Raw genomic sequence first — 13,803 nt, 5'->3', positions numbered from 1 at the left:
TCCAGTTCATTACCTTGACCTCTGTGGCACTAAGTAACCAGAGGTTTGATTGAGCATCAACCAAGACTGAAACAGAACTGCTAGCAGAACTGAGGAAATACCTTGTTTTGTCATATTTCAGTGAATGACACAGAGAATCAATATGTTTTTTTTTTTTTAAATGTATACAGGAAATTATAAGCCTGTGTCATTCTGCTCTCCATAAATAGATGATGTATAGTCATTGTTAGTCTAATCTTTGCACAATGATTGTACTCATCTCATGTGGCAATTCATTCTCGATTAAATCTAGGTCTGCCCCACTGAACGGGTAACAGAGCATGGAATTGATAATGTTCTGCTATGTATACAGGCTTTCAAGATAACCCAATACAAAAACAATTTACTGAATCTTACAATTTGAGGCATTTTCTTTGCTGCTACAAACAGAAAAACATAGTAGATACAGATATAATACAGCAGAAATGCATTCTGTGTACTGTGCTTATTGTCTTTGTGTGTTTGCATCGATAGATATGTTTTTCTACATTGTGTTCTCATTCCATCAAGTGTGTGAAAGAAATATAATGTATAATTTTTACACATACAAAAGAAGAAGTTCTTTCGCTGAATGATTCGCTGAAAGATACTGGCAATAGCAGTGTGAGTGTGTGTGTCCTTGCGTGTGAATTATATCTAAAAGCTGCTTTCTGGCAGCCATCAGAAACACTTAGCTGTTCCGTCTTTTAGGAATGAAATGTGAGAGTCTCAAATATTTTGGCAAAGTAGTGATTCTTCCATGAAACCTCTTAGAGTGTGAGAGGATTTATGTATTTACAGTATACGTGTCCGTTATACAAACACATTCAGCGTTAAGATCACAAATTGTTGTTAGTTGTTTATATATGATAAACAGTTCAAGTTCAAGTATAGAAAAGGGGTAGGACTATATATGTGTTTACTTTCTCCTACTCCTTTTCAGACATGTATTATTAATTTATGTTGTTTATTGAGAATGCATTAGCAGAGCCTGTAATTTACAACCTGCATTTGTTGGGATCTCAGTTGACAGTAGGCCAAAGTATATAAATGAACATCTGTCTTCTCTGCATTGCATCGAAGTGTTTTGGAACATAAGCCCATGAATATGAGTTGTTTTATCAGGTGTCATTGTGATGTTAATAGGTATGTTTCGGGTGAGCTGGTGAGGTTTCCAGGGTGCATGACTTTTAATTTGGGTGAGTGAATGTTCTCTCTGTCTCTCAGGGTTTCTCTTCTTCACTTTCTCCATCTCCCTCACACACACACACACACACACACACACACACACACACACACGCACTGCAGCTGACTTCATTTTCTATTTTGGGAAAGTTTATCTTGTCAGCCTGCTCTCACTGGCTCTAAGATATTAGACAGTGCATCAGTCTGATGTAGAGGTCCTTTAATATCCTGGTCCTTTAATTAAGCGAATATGTGTCATTTTAGAAAGAAGAAATAACACATTCTTCATCTTAAAAATGGAAAGCTGAATTCATAAGCAATAAAACACTCTCTTGCTCAAATCATTACACCCAGTGGGTTTTCACATGATCTGGCATGACCATTAGCATATGCCGGCTAATGTTTCCTAATGTTAGAAAACTTTAGATTATTTCTGTCACTTACATTACTGAGCCAGTTTGTTGACTTCATGAATCCTCTCTAGTTGTGCTACTGTTACACTTCACAGCTACACTTTTTGCATTTACCATTACTCCGGAATTGCCACCTGTTGTTACAAAGGGTCACTTGTAAAATCAGGAATATTGCCAAAATTAAACCAATGCTCCCCAAAAACATAGATGAACAACTTATCCACACCCTCATTTCCTCTCACCTAGACTAGTGCAATTCATCATTTACTTGCTAAATGAAGCAGCAGCTGCCCGTCTATAGTTGGTGCAGAATACACCAACAAGACAAGTTTAGCGAATAACACAGAAACAGCAACCAGTATTTCTTCTTTTAAGTTAACATTTGCTTGTCTCCTTGCACTGTCTTTATAGAAACAGGGAGCTGTCTAGTCTTGTACTCGTTCCTGTTTGTCTTGCTGTGACTACTCTTCCATACTGTACATTTCAAATAGTTCTTTGAATAGAAACTTACTGTACAAGCTAACTCTGGATGTGGGTGGCAAAGTCTTTACTTTCCCAAAATGATAAGAAAATGACAACAAATACTGGGTTCCCAGTAACACAGACCAGGTGCTTCATTTTGACTGGCTTATCTTTGCCTCAAGCTGTTTTTGTTATAACGTTAAACACTGTGAAGAGTGACATTATTCTCCAAAAATATGGCATAAGGTCAACTAAAGCAAGAGTGTGACTGTGCCTGTTTTGGCTACACTCATGCATTTTGTATCAGATATGTTGAATACATGATTGCATTTGCCATGTTTTAAGGGGAATGTTTTGACAGGTGTTTATAGCCTTGTACACCTTCATTATTCATAACTTTCACTGGCTTCCCTGTATGTAAAAAAGATCAACTGCCATTTCCCTGAGTTGAACAGTGGGTGTTGCAGTTCAAATAAGGCTGCATTATAATTCTCTTTCTCGCAGTTTCACTGATCAGATCACACCTTCCTCTTGACATTGTAAATGTGAGCAAAGGAATCACATACAGTATCTGACTCGATTTTTCCATGTCAGCATTTCACAAACTGCATCAGAATGGGCAGCAGGGTAAATCTGTGAACACGCACTATGCAGGGATGGTACTTGTTTATATAAGAAATGGAGGCAGAATCATACACACACAAACCTTTGTCTCATATCATGCTCATGTGGCAGAATTATCTTCTCAGTGTATTTAGGCACGACTGTGTTTGTGGTTCTGTTTAGATATGAGGACTGCCGTGCATGGCACTCATACCGTATCTCTACTTCTGAGAAATCCTACAGTATTTATTGTATCCCTCTGGAGTAAAATAAACCATCTCATTATCACAACAAGCACTTAATTCCTGCTCTGGCTCACACTGTGTGATCTGTGTGCATTTCTGTGCAGCTTACAACAGGCTTAAGTTTTAATGGGTGCTAAAAGATATCAACAACGCATCCACAGACAGGATGTGAATGTGTGTGTTTGTTTGTGTGTGTGTGTGTGTAAGAGAAACAGAGGGAGAGACAGAATGTGCATTGTAGAGATCCCAGGAAAAATTGTTTACTAAGGCAAGATGCCATAAAGGGCGATGTCAACCCTCATGACTGTTGCACTGGAGTTAGTGTATGTTTGTACTTGTGTGTCTGTATTCACAAGTACACAATGACTTTTAGACCTTTAGTTGAATGTGAATCCATGTGAGAAAGGCAAATAGACCTTTATGACAGAATTAGCTGGCATGAATATAAAATGCAGCAAACAGAAGGCAAGCTGGTTCTCCTGTAACTGTATTATTTGTTAGAAGTGTTAAGTTGTGAATTGAGGCAAGTCCCTTTGGGAAGTTTGACGTTGGTGCGCTGTTACTTAAACTTATGCTATGCTATATAATGTTACAATGTTGGATGTTCATGTTAAAAGTGGCCAATGTGTCAGATAATGAGGTAAACATATGTAGAAGTAATCTCTGTGAGCAAAAAGCACTGGCTTCAGAGTGCTTTGAATGCTTAGTTTCCATTGTTTTTTTCGACTTTCAGCTTGAGCTGACATTGGCTCATAATGGATTTTCTTATATGGTCATCTGTTCACTGCTCTGCTCCGCTAATATTATGGCATTTTTCCATTGTTTTGGGGGTAGTCATGCCGAGCCATAACTCGAGTTGAGCTGGCATACTGTGAGTGTTTTTCCACTACACAGCAGGGCAAAGTAAAATAAGTTGTTTACCTGTTGGAGGTGTGCTGGTCGTCTGCAGCTCTTTATGAAACATCATCATCACTGGCTGTTTCTGCTTGTCCTGGGGTCCGTTTCACAAAGCAGGTTCAACAAACTCTGAGTCTAATCCTGAACTCTGAGTTGATCTACTCTGAGATAAGAAACTCTGAGTTTCCGGTTCCAGAACAGCTGATTTGAGTCAGTTTATTCAACTCAGAGTAGTTTCACCTGGAGTGAAGCGCGTGCACCACAACTATAAAAAGCCAGCATCAATGGAGCCCCGATTCAACGAGTCACCATGGCAACAGGGAAGAGGAGGGCTGCGTTTTTCGCCCCACCAGAATTAGAAATCTTAATGCGATAATACGGCGAGTTTGAACATGTTTTCAAAAAGAAGTGCAACACCGCTGCAGCTGCAAAAGAGAGGGAGACGGCGTGGGAGAACATCGCTGCTCGGGTCAATGCGTAAGTTTAAATGTAGTCCTTTGCAATCACAATAATATTACAGAGGAAAACTGCTTGATTGGTCGCCTATTAATTTATTTCATTTAGGTCCAATCCCGCGAGGGAGAAGCGCACTTGGCAGCAGTTTAGGATAAAATATAAAAACATTGTTCAAACAGGTGAGACCTCGGCATAATCTCATGGGGGTACCTCATTTTGATCATTTTTTACATTGTAAAGTAAATATTAAGTGGCTGTTTGACTGTGCAGTTGTTTTATCCCCAACATAATGCTGGTTTCACACACATAAATGTCTTCTCATCTACATCATGTTCTGTTAAATAATCAATCCTATTTAAATTAACACAGACTTCTACTCAGCCAACAGAAAGAACGCAGATGTCCGTAAAACGGGTGGTGGTCCAGCACCGCCACCTCTAACAGAGGCAGAGGAGCTGGCCCTAAGCCAGAATTTAGGAAGGCCAGTGGCTGGCTCCGACATTGTACAAAAAACTTCCGTTTGCAAAGAAACGCAGCGCAACACACAATATCTGCTGGGATGTGAGAGAATTGATTACGATTAGTAATGTTGCAAATGTAAGGACGGATTAGGTTGTGTATGTAGATGATGGACTGTGATGTGAAACGGTACCGCTCAAAAAGATAATTGTCTGGAAATGCTAGAACATCTATGCGCAGTCTGATAACCATCTCTCAACGAATATTTAATTCTCTGCGCAGTAATGTTGCACCTTCATCCATGGGATCGTTATCAAAAGGACATGCCATGTTAGTGAAAAAGTCGCCACCTACTGTGCCTAATGGACTTCTAATATACTGACTCTGATTTTTTTTAATGATTTTTTTAAATGACAGACGGCAGAACTAGGCTACGCCAAAACTCGCCTGCTGACTGAATGAATGAGGAAATCAAATGGAGTGTGTGGCTCTGAAAGAGGGCGGAGACTGAGAGAAACTCGAGGTTCATTGAGAAAAACCTGGTCCCGACCAGGTTAGGTTCATAGAGTCTGTTACTACGGTAACTGACCAAGAGCTTAAGTTACCCCTCTCTGTGAAACAGGCTAGAGTTATCCCTCTTTCTCTGGTTTGAGTTACCTCCCTTTTTGAAACGGAAAAGTCAGAGTTTCCCTCATTTCAGGGTTAACAGACCCTGAGTTTTCACTAAACCTGCTTTGTGAAACGGACCCCTGTTCCTCCCCGCATTATTTCTAACTGATCCACTGAACAAAGAGCTCTGTTGTTGTTTTGATTGGTTTTTAGTGCCACCAATGAAGCTCTGCTAATTCGGTGAGGAACATGCTTCATTTCCTGTAAATTCTTCACAATAAAAGTCTCCTGTTATTTAGTAATTTAAGAGCTATTAATTTAAAGCAGTATAGCAGGAAATGTTGGGTTTGCATTAGCGACAACTTAACACGACTCTAATATGGCTGCCCCTCGGCAGGCTTCCTGAAAGCTGGCCAATCAGAATCAGAGTGGGTCCACTGGGAGGAGGGACTTAAAGAGACAGGAGCTAAGACTGCCTGTTAAGAGACAGAGGCTGAACTGAGGGGCTGCATAAGGGGCCAGTATAAGATAAATAAGGAGTTTTTTGAACTGGGAATCATGCAAAGCTACTCTAGTGGAATCCAAAAATAAAAATATAGAGCTGAAAATGAGCATACAAGGTCCCCTTTAACCTTGTCAGTACCCTGGACCCTCTTAAGAGGTCCACTATTATGCAGACTGTTCAAATACAAAATTTGTTATTTTATATCAAAATTTATTTCCAAATTTGCAAATAAGTTGATACTACAGATGCCAAATATCGCATGTATGCACAGAACAAAGAATATAGAATATAGAATATGCAGCAGTGTTGAGCAAGTTACTGATTACACATTACTTAATGTAAAAGTATTTACATCACTTTACTCATTACTCATTACTTGACTTTCGTTACTCAGCCATCAGCTCTGACAAAGTTAACAGCTAGTGTAAACGTATCCAACAGTATATAAAGTAGTTTAGCTAGCTTTGCCTCAACCAACTACAACTTCAGAATTCTGCTTACACATTAATGCACCAGTAATAATAATCATATGGTACAATAAGACACTCTGAAAAGGGAAATTCTGCTGCCTCATGAGCATGTTAGATACTTTAAGTACATTTTTGTGATGATAGTTACTGTAGTTCCACTAAAATTGTGAATGCAGGATTTCTAGCAGGGTGTTTGTACTTCCACTACTAAGAATATGTGATGCAGTGGGAAAGTGTTTTATCTACTATGAAACTGCTGAGACCTTTATTTCCTCAGGAAAATACAGTATGTCTGTTGCAAATTGAAGAAAATGACTTCCCATGCCAGTCCTAAAGTAATGGCTAAGGGGTTAGAGGTTTTATTTCATCTTTAAAAAAAATGATGGGGAATATCAGTGACCTCATAGTCAGCTGTTATTTCACTGTTCATATGTTCTCACACTAAAATAGTGCATACAGCATTTATCCATCAGGATTATTAGGTAACATCTCAAAGGATTGTTTTTGTTTGGTATTAATTCAGCACTGCTCCAGTGAGACCTGTCCCTAGAGATAAAGTGAGACCACCAAGTGAACACGAAAGCCCTTTTAGAAGTTTCCTACAACAGAGAAAAGCGATTTGTCCTCGTTTTCCAAATCTCTGCTGTGAATCAGGTCAGCACTGAAGGTTTTTGTTTGTTCTTCCACTGGCTGCAAAGTAGCTGTGGGCTTTTATTGTTGTTTTTCTCCATCACATCATCATCGGGATGGGATGGGTTCGTGTGGCTCTATTGTTGTCTGAGACTCTGTTAAAGGCCATTTTCTATGCGCATTCATCCCTTCATGCTAGGACTTCCTTCCTGCAATTCACTGTTGATGTCATTGGTGCTATTTCAAGAGTACATCAGAAACTGTCATCATTGTGTAACTGACTGGAAGTCTGTAAATACTGTAAGACTGAAACAAATGTTTGATGTGGGCGGGGTTAAACCTCCAGGAGGGTCTTCAAGTCAGACTCAGTATGATCTGGTCTACCATAGATACAGTAGTCAAGACAATGTAAAATAAAAACATGGCACATCTTTCCAACAGCCTTTGGAACATTTTTAATCATGGATACCTTTCAGTTTGCTGTTTCAGAGCACAAATAACATATCTGACCCTCTTTGTTCACAGCTCGATACTCTGACTAATGGACAAATGTTAGATTAAGTAAAATCCCATGTCAGGTTGCTGGTAAACTACACATGCTCTTATCGTGCCCTTTATCACCTTCAGTTTCTGCCACCATGTTGTTATCTGGGCACTGTGTTTGCACAGGTACAGTAGCACAGTAGTAGTACAAATCTAAAAATAATAGCAAATCAAGTGCTCGGCTTTCATGACAGTCACAGGACACATAGTCCAGTAAAAGTTGGGGATTTTTAAGAGGGTCAGGGATTTCTATAGAAGGTCTCTAAGCCATTGACAAAAACAAGAAGCTGACAGTAAATTACTGTTAAATCTTGAAACTGGAAATACAAAAAGGTAATTCAAGCATGTTGTTGCATCAGCTCTGATTAAATTTCATGGTGGCAGGAACAGACTGAAATACATCTTTCAACCGGGGAGAAACCTAATTTTACACTTTTGGGAGAAAAAATAATGATGCCTGTAAAGCTTTGTCTCCCATGGTGTCATTACTCTTGCAGATTGCTTGAAAATATTCGAGCGGCATAGAGAGTCATTGATTATTTGAGCATTGTGCAGAGACATATAGTATAATGCCCTTACCATGAGGAAACAGAAGTGCAAATAACCACAAGTGTGACATAATGAGAGATAATGTGAGATAATCTTTAAGCATGATTTCAGGTCGCTGCTCTGAAAATGTAATTTCTCCACTTCCTCTTAGAGGTTTAGCATGAACAAAACATAAGTTGTTTTTCCTTTTTAAAAAAACTAGTGGAATATACTAATATAGAAAAGAATAAAGTGGCTTGTTGGAAGATTCAGGAAGAAAATCTTGCAGTTCAAATCATTTCAACTAGTCATCATCTGTCTCTGCTCTGCCTGTTAAGTAAACGGTTCAGTGACTGCAGTCAATGATTATGTGCAATGACTTCCCCTTTACTAGAGTCAAAAGAAGATTGTCCGCCAACCCTGATGACTGACAGATACTTAAAGATCTCGCAGGTTCATACATCTCACTGCAGGAGTAGCTAGGTGAAGGTTTGTAATGATGTCATCTGTATCTCTTGCCTGATTCCAGATCTTTGAATCCGCCCACCTAACCAAGTCAAGCTGACTGAGAAGTAACGAGCTGATCATTCTGTCTGATACCAGGCAACTGTATCTCATGCATCAACACATTCTCATCTTACGAACCATTTAGTTGAATAACGTCCTAAAACAGTAAACAGCAATGACAGAGGTCAGCTCCCAAATAATAAAACAGCATGGGGAAATCCTGACTTGTTCTAATAAAACATTTCTACTTAAGAAACTGTTGTCATGTTGATGTGTCAGCAACCAAAAAAAGTTCATCTTTAGTTTGTTTTTCTGAGCCAACAGGCATGTGGATTGTTGGAATCAATCTCAGTCAAGATTATCAGATTAAGATTGTCAGATTGTTCATAATTCGAATACTCATCACTTTGCACTTTATTAATTAAGTTACAAAAGTAATTAATGTGTTGCAGTGTTTTATGGTATTCAGCCGTTACTGATGCTGCTGATCTGTCCTGCTCTGATGCCAGTTATGGAATGACTGAAGATATTATTATTTTGATACTCGGCTCTACTCCCAGAATATTGTCTCCAAATCCTTCATTGCAATGATTTATAAATAAGAATATGTCAGCAGTTTCAGACCTTTAACCAAGTCATTGATCTTTCATGGCCTCAGGCTTCTTTAGCCAGCAGACTCAGGCTGAGAGGTCATGTTGTGTTTACTGTACATTCAGTGTCAGCACAAAGGGCGTATATACACACACATGTATGCACAAATACAAACACGTGTAAACATCATGATGCACCCACAAAGGGAACCTTCTCAGCTATGCAGCTCAAAGTGAGACTGACCATCCGTGAAAAAGATCAACAAAGCAGTTTGGATTTACCACAAAGCCTCGGCACTAATTGGATGAGATCCAGCATAAACATATGGTATTGGCTTTCATCTTGTTAATTGCATGTGCTGCGATGACAAAAGCTACGGGACATTTATGCATTGTACTCCCCGTGTTTATTATTGTAAATGTCATCCATAGTCCACCCATAGGGTAAAGATCAGCTTTGATCTTGACCTTGACATTTTTTGAAGTTCTGAAATAAAAATTGACACCAGAGAGGTATACTGTGAGGCAAGTGGGCTATGTTTAAGCTGACTTTCCAGTGTCAAGTAAGTGGATCCCTTTAAAGCAAGGCATATCATCATGGTAACTTGCTTGTTGAGTTCAGGAGGTCAGTTCCAAATGTCCCCTCACCAATCAGCTCCCTGGGAAAATGGCATTCCCATGGGCTTGATTAAAATAACTTTTGATGTAAAAACAGGGCAAAAATGTACTCAAAAGAATGTGGAAGAACTGCAGAGGGTAGCTAACAGATGTCTGTAAAAGACAGCACCTGTCAAACAGAAAGTAGGTTTCATTAACTGATGGGAGTTAATATTATATGATATACTTTTACATATCTTATAATCAAGAGAAAACTTTTACATATGCATTGCACTGTTTTCTGCCCTCTGAGGCAAATTTTTGATTTGCTATATTGAGCTATACAAATAAAAATTGACTTTTCAAAGGATTTCCATCAATGATCCTTGCAATAGATTACATCTGCAAACATGACGTGTATTCTGAGAATAAAATAATTTTATACAGTCAGTGACTATGACACTATGAATATCAATAAACAGCCACTCACTGTGCCTTATGTTTGGGCAATCATGACTTTCACTTACACATTATAGTGTTTCCTCCTGCGATCCTTTTTAACCTTAGTAGCAAACTGTCACTTTGACCTGTTACTACTAAGAATAAACTTAAATAATCAAACAGATGTGTCCACTCCATTTATTGTTTAGTTTTGCATTCACCACTTTCACACAAAACCCTTGAGTAATGCTACCAATAACATACAATAACTGCAACTTTATGTCATGGTTCAACTAATTGATCCTCTATGGAAATGCAGTAGTGTTTATTTTGACTATGGGTGAATTACACATCATCAGCTGATGAGGCTCTCATCACATAAAGGCTCCCTGATAGAGAAACTAACAGCTGATAGAATGTCTTGATCAAGGCAATTGAAACTCAGGGGAAACTATAAAGTCCAGCCAAACTGTTAATGTTCTCGCTCACAAACAAGCAAAGGGAGCAGTGATTTTGTGGAGGTAATTCAGTACATAACATCTCTGGCAGATATAGTAATGAAAAGACTTGGAATCAAACACTGGAGAAACTTTACTTCCATTAATCAAGGCATATTTCATATTCAGTTCAAGCTATTTTTTTCCGTACTTAGTATTCTGTACTGATGGCACATGAGATCACTGTTGTGAAAACACAAAACCTGAACTGGCACTTTTCCAATTCTGAACAGAAAACCTACAGAAGTTTAATGCAGTGGGTGACCACATCCAGGGAAATGAGGGTTTTAATATAGTTATTAAAATGTGATTTGTTATTTCCTAAATGTTACATGTGAGAATTGTAACAATGCAGATACTGAAGAAATTACATAAAGGAATGAGTTATGTTGCTTTTACAGTACATCTGAATAGGAGTTATACAGCTAAAGTTACTTTAACTATTGCCACATTTATTTTTTTCCAATATAAAATCAGTAACTTCCTCTAAGAGGGCAGTGGTGAGAGATGATACCTTACATCCTCATTAGCCTCCTCCCAGTCTTTATCCAAACACCCAATTCTGTTTCCAAGAACGCAAGATATTTTGACTTGTTCTCTTTTTATGAAAATATAGCTGAGCCAAGGACCCTGCATTAGCAGACATTTGATATGTTATGAGATCATGCTGTTCCCTGCAGTGTGTTCCTGCTGCGTTTCCCCATTTGTGTTTTGAACCATAATCTCAACCAGGCAATTAAGATAAAATCTAAAAGAGCTGGAGAGACCTTTTTAGAAAAGACATCAAAATGGATTTTGACTTGATGCTGGAACACAAGAATTTCAAATGTTTTATGGTTATTTGAATGTTTTTGTCCATTTTTCTTGGTTGGAATTTCAAATATCCACACAACCCTTTAAAGCCCCTGAAAACTCAGTTTCAAATCTTCAGAAATTCTCTTGTTATGTCTTGTGTTATGTTGGTTTAGTTGGTAAGTGCCTACTCATTCTATTCAGGTTCATATGTAGTGGTTAATTTGTAAAAAATCTTGATTAATTAGATTCTGAACAATACTTTAATTGACAGAAAATTCATAGTTTTAAGTGTGGAATTTGTTTGTAAAACTGCAAAGTAGCATATTAAATTCATTCTGAAAAACTCCATAATGAGGGCATTTTTCATACCAAATTACATAACCCTTAAAAATGTCAGAAGAATTAACAGTTATTGATGTAATGATGTACTACCTCATGGCCCATAATAAGAAGATGATCAAGAAAGTATGTTTTTGGGGCCTTTAAGAAAAGTATGTAAAGCCAAAAAAGATAGCAGCATCCGTTTGTGCATGTACACGTGACACTTTATAACACTGGTATGTTTTGTCACCATCACATGTGGCCTGGCATGCCCTCCTGGTGGCTTACTTGAGAAGAAGAGACTACAGGAATAGCAGGAGAAAGACATCCAAGACTTGCTAATCTCCCTCTAATCTATTTTCCAAAAGGCAACTCACTCTTTTCTACAGAGAGGAAGGTCAAGAAGCAAAAGGGGAAAAAAAGCAATCAGGTCACATCTGCATAATTCTGCATATTTCTCTGTCCCTTTCATTTGTGCCACCTCAACATCCTGGTAATATTTCTTATTATACATACAAATATCACTTTCTGATTCTCTCTCATCATCCCACGTCCCTGTATCTGTTTCATCCTCCTTTTTTATCTTATTTTCTACTTTGTTCACCCTCTATTCCCACTTGTATGTATTTCTTCTTGACTCTGCCAGAGTCAACACCTCACTCAGCAACCCCCTTTCTCCCATCTCTTCTTTCATTTGTTACGCCACTCTTTAAGAAGGAATATTGAACACTGCCAATATTTTAGATATAGATAGCAACTTATGATAAACATCTTGGCAAAACCTCAGTTGTAAGCAATCAAAAAATAAAGTTCAAAGGTTCAAAATCCTTGCAGTTGTTTTTATAAAGGATGGCTTTCACAACATCTGATTAACTGTTTTATCTTTATGTTGCTAGCCACATCGTCTCACACACTGTTAGCCTATAAAAAGAAGTTTCACATGCACTGCAGGCTTTGCACCTCGGCTGAAATGCTAATTCACATGCTAACCCCTCAAAGGAAGTTTAAATGGGGCAGGAAGGACGCTACTGAGGATGTGGTCATGTATTGACATGTGCAAGAGGGTGGTAATGCAGCATTGTGGCTTTACTGGCTGCTTTTGTCTTGACTTAACTTGACTTTGGTGGAGGATAGTGTTTATGTTCCAAATTCATGTGGAAGTTATAAATGTTATCAAAGCAAATGTATCAAAATCTGTTTGTTCACTATTCCTTGCAGATTGCAGCCCACCGAATATTCACCCAGAGGAGTGGACACATCTGTTTGATTGTGGATTTGACTCACTCAACACTAAACCTACGTCATAGTCAGGGTTCGGGGTAAGGACATGTAATGCAACACCACATAAATATATGTTGGTGTTTGAAAATGTTAATGCCAACTTAAACATGAGTCATGCATATGGTTGCAGTTAAAAAAAGTTGGGAGAGACGTGACTGTAACATTTCTCCTTTTGTAATTGCCTAGTTGGGATGTTGGAGTACTGTTTTAGAATAAATTCCCCCTTAAAGCAATCAAACATCAGTCTTGAGTGAGGCAAAACCACGTCTGAGTCAAGCTCCCCTGCCAGGCAGTTCCCCTGAATTGCAGTAATTTGTGTGAAGCCGTGACACAGTTACTGTTTGTTTTGATGTTGAAAGTTGAGGCTGTGCCATGGGGACAGGGCATGAGGGGTTGAGCCTGGAAAGGAAAGGGGGGGAGAGGCCAAGGACACAACAGAGACCAACAGAGCTGCAGAGCATTTTCCCCTCTCTTACTGACACATTATGGGATCAGACTTCAGGATCTCAATATTAAATCAACTGTCAATCCTCCCAAATGACCACAGCTGGTTTGCATCTCCATTAACGAGGCAACAAGATTTGATCTAAACATGAGTCATGAGGCTGCAGAATGTTCTCTGTCTTCTTTTTCTTGGATTAAATGTCATCCGCCTTTCACTGCTCCTTTTCCTGTTTGTTCCTGTGCACTTTTTAGTAACTTGCTTCATTGCCTTTGTCTCATTGTGTCGCTGTTACAGTCATTTTGAGGA

This window comes from Thunnus albacares, chromosome 6 (assembly GCF_914725855.1).
Source record: "Thunnus albacares chromosome 6, fThuAlb1.1, whole genome shotgun sequence".
Classification (NCBI taxonomy): Eukaryota; Metazoa; Chordata; class Actinopteri; order Scombriformes; family Scombridae; genus Thunnus; species Thunnus albacares.
Note: the sequence above shows the minus strand (reverse complement) of the source record.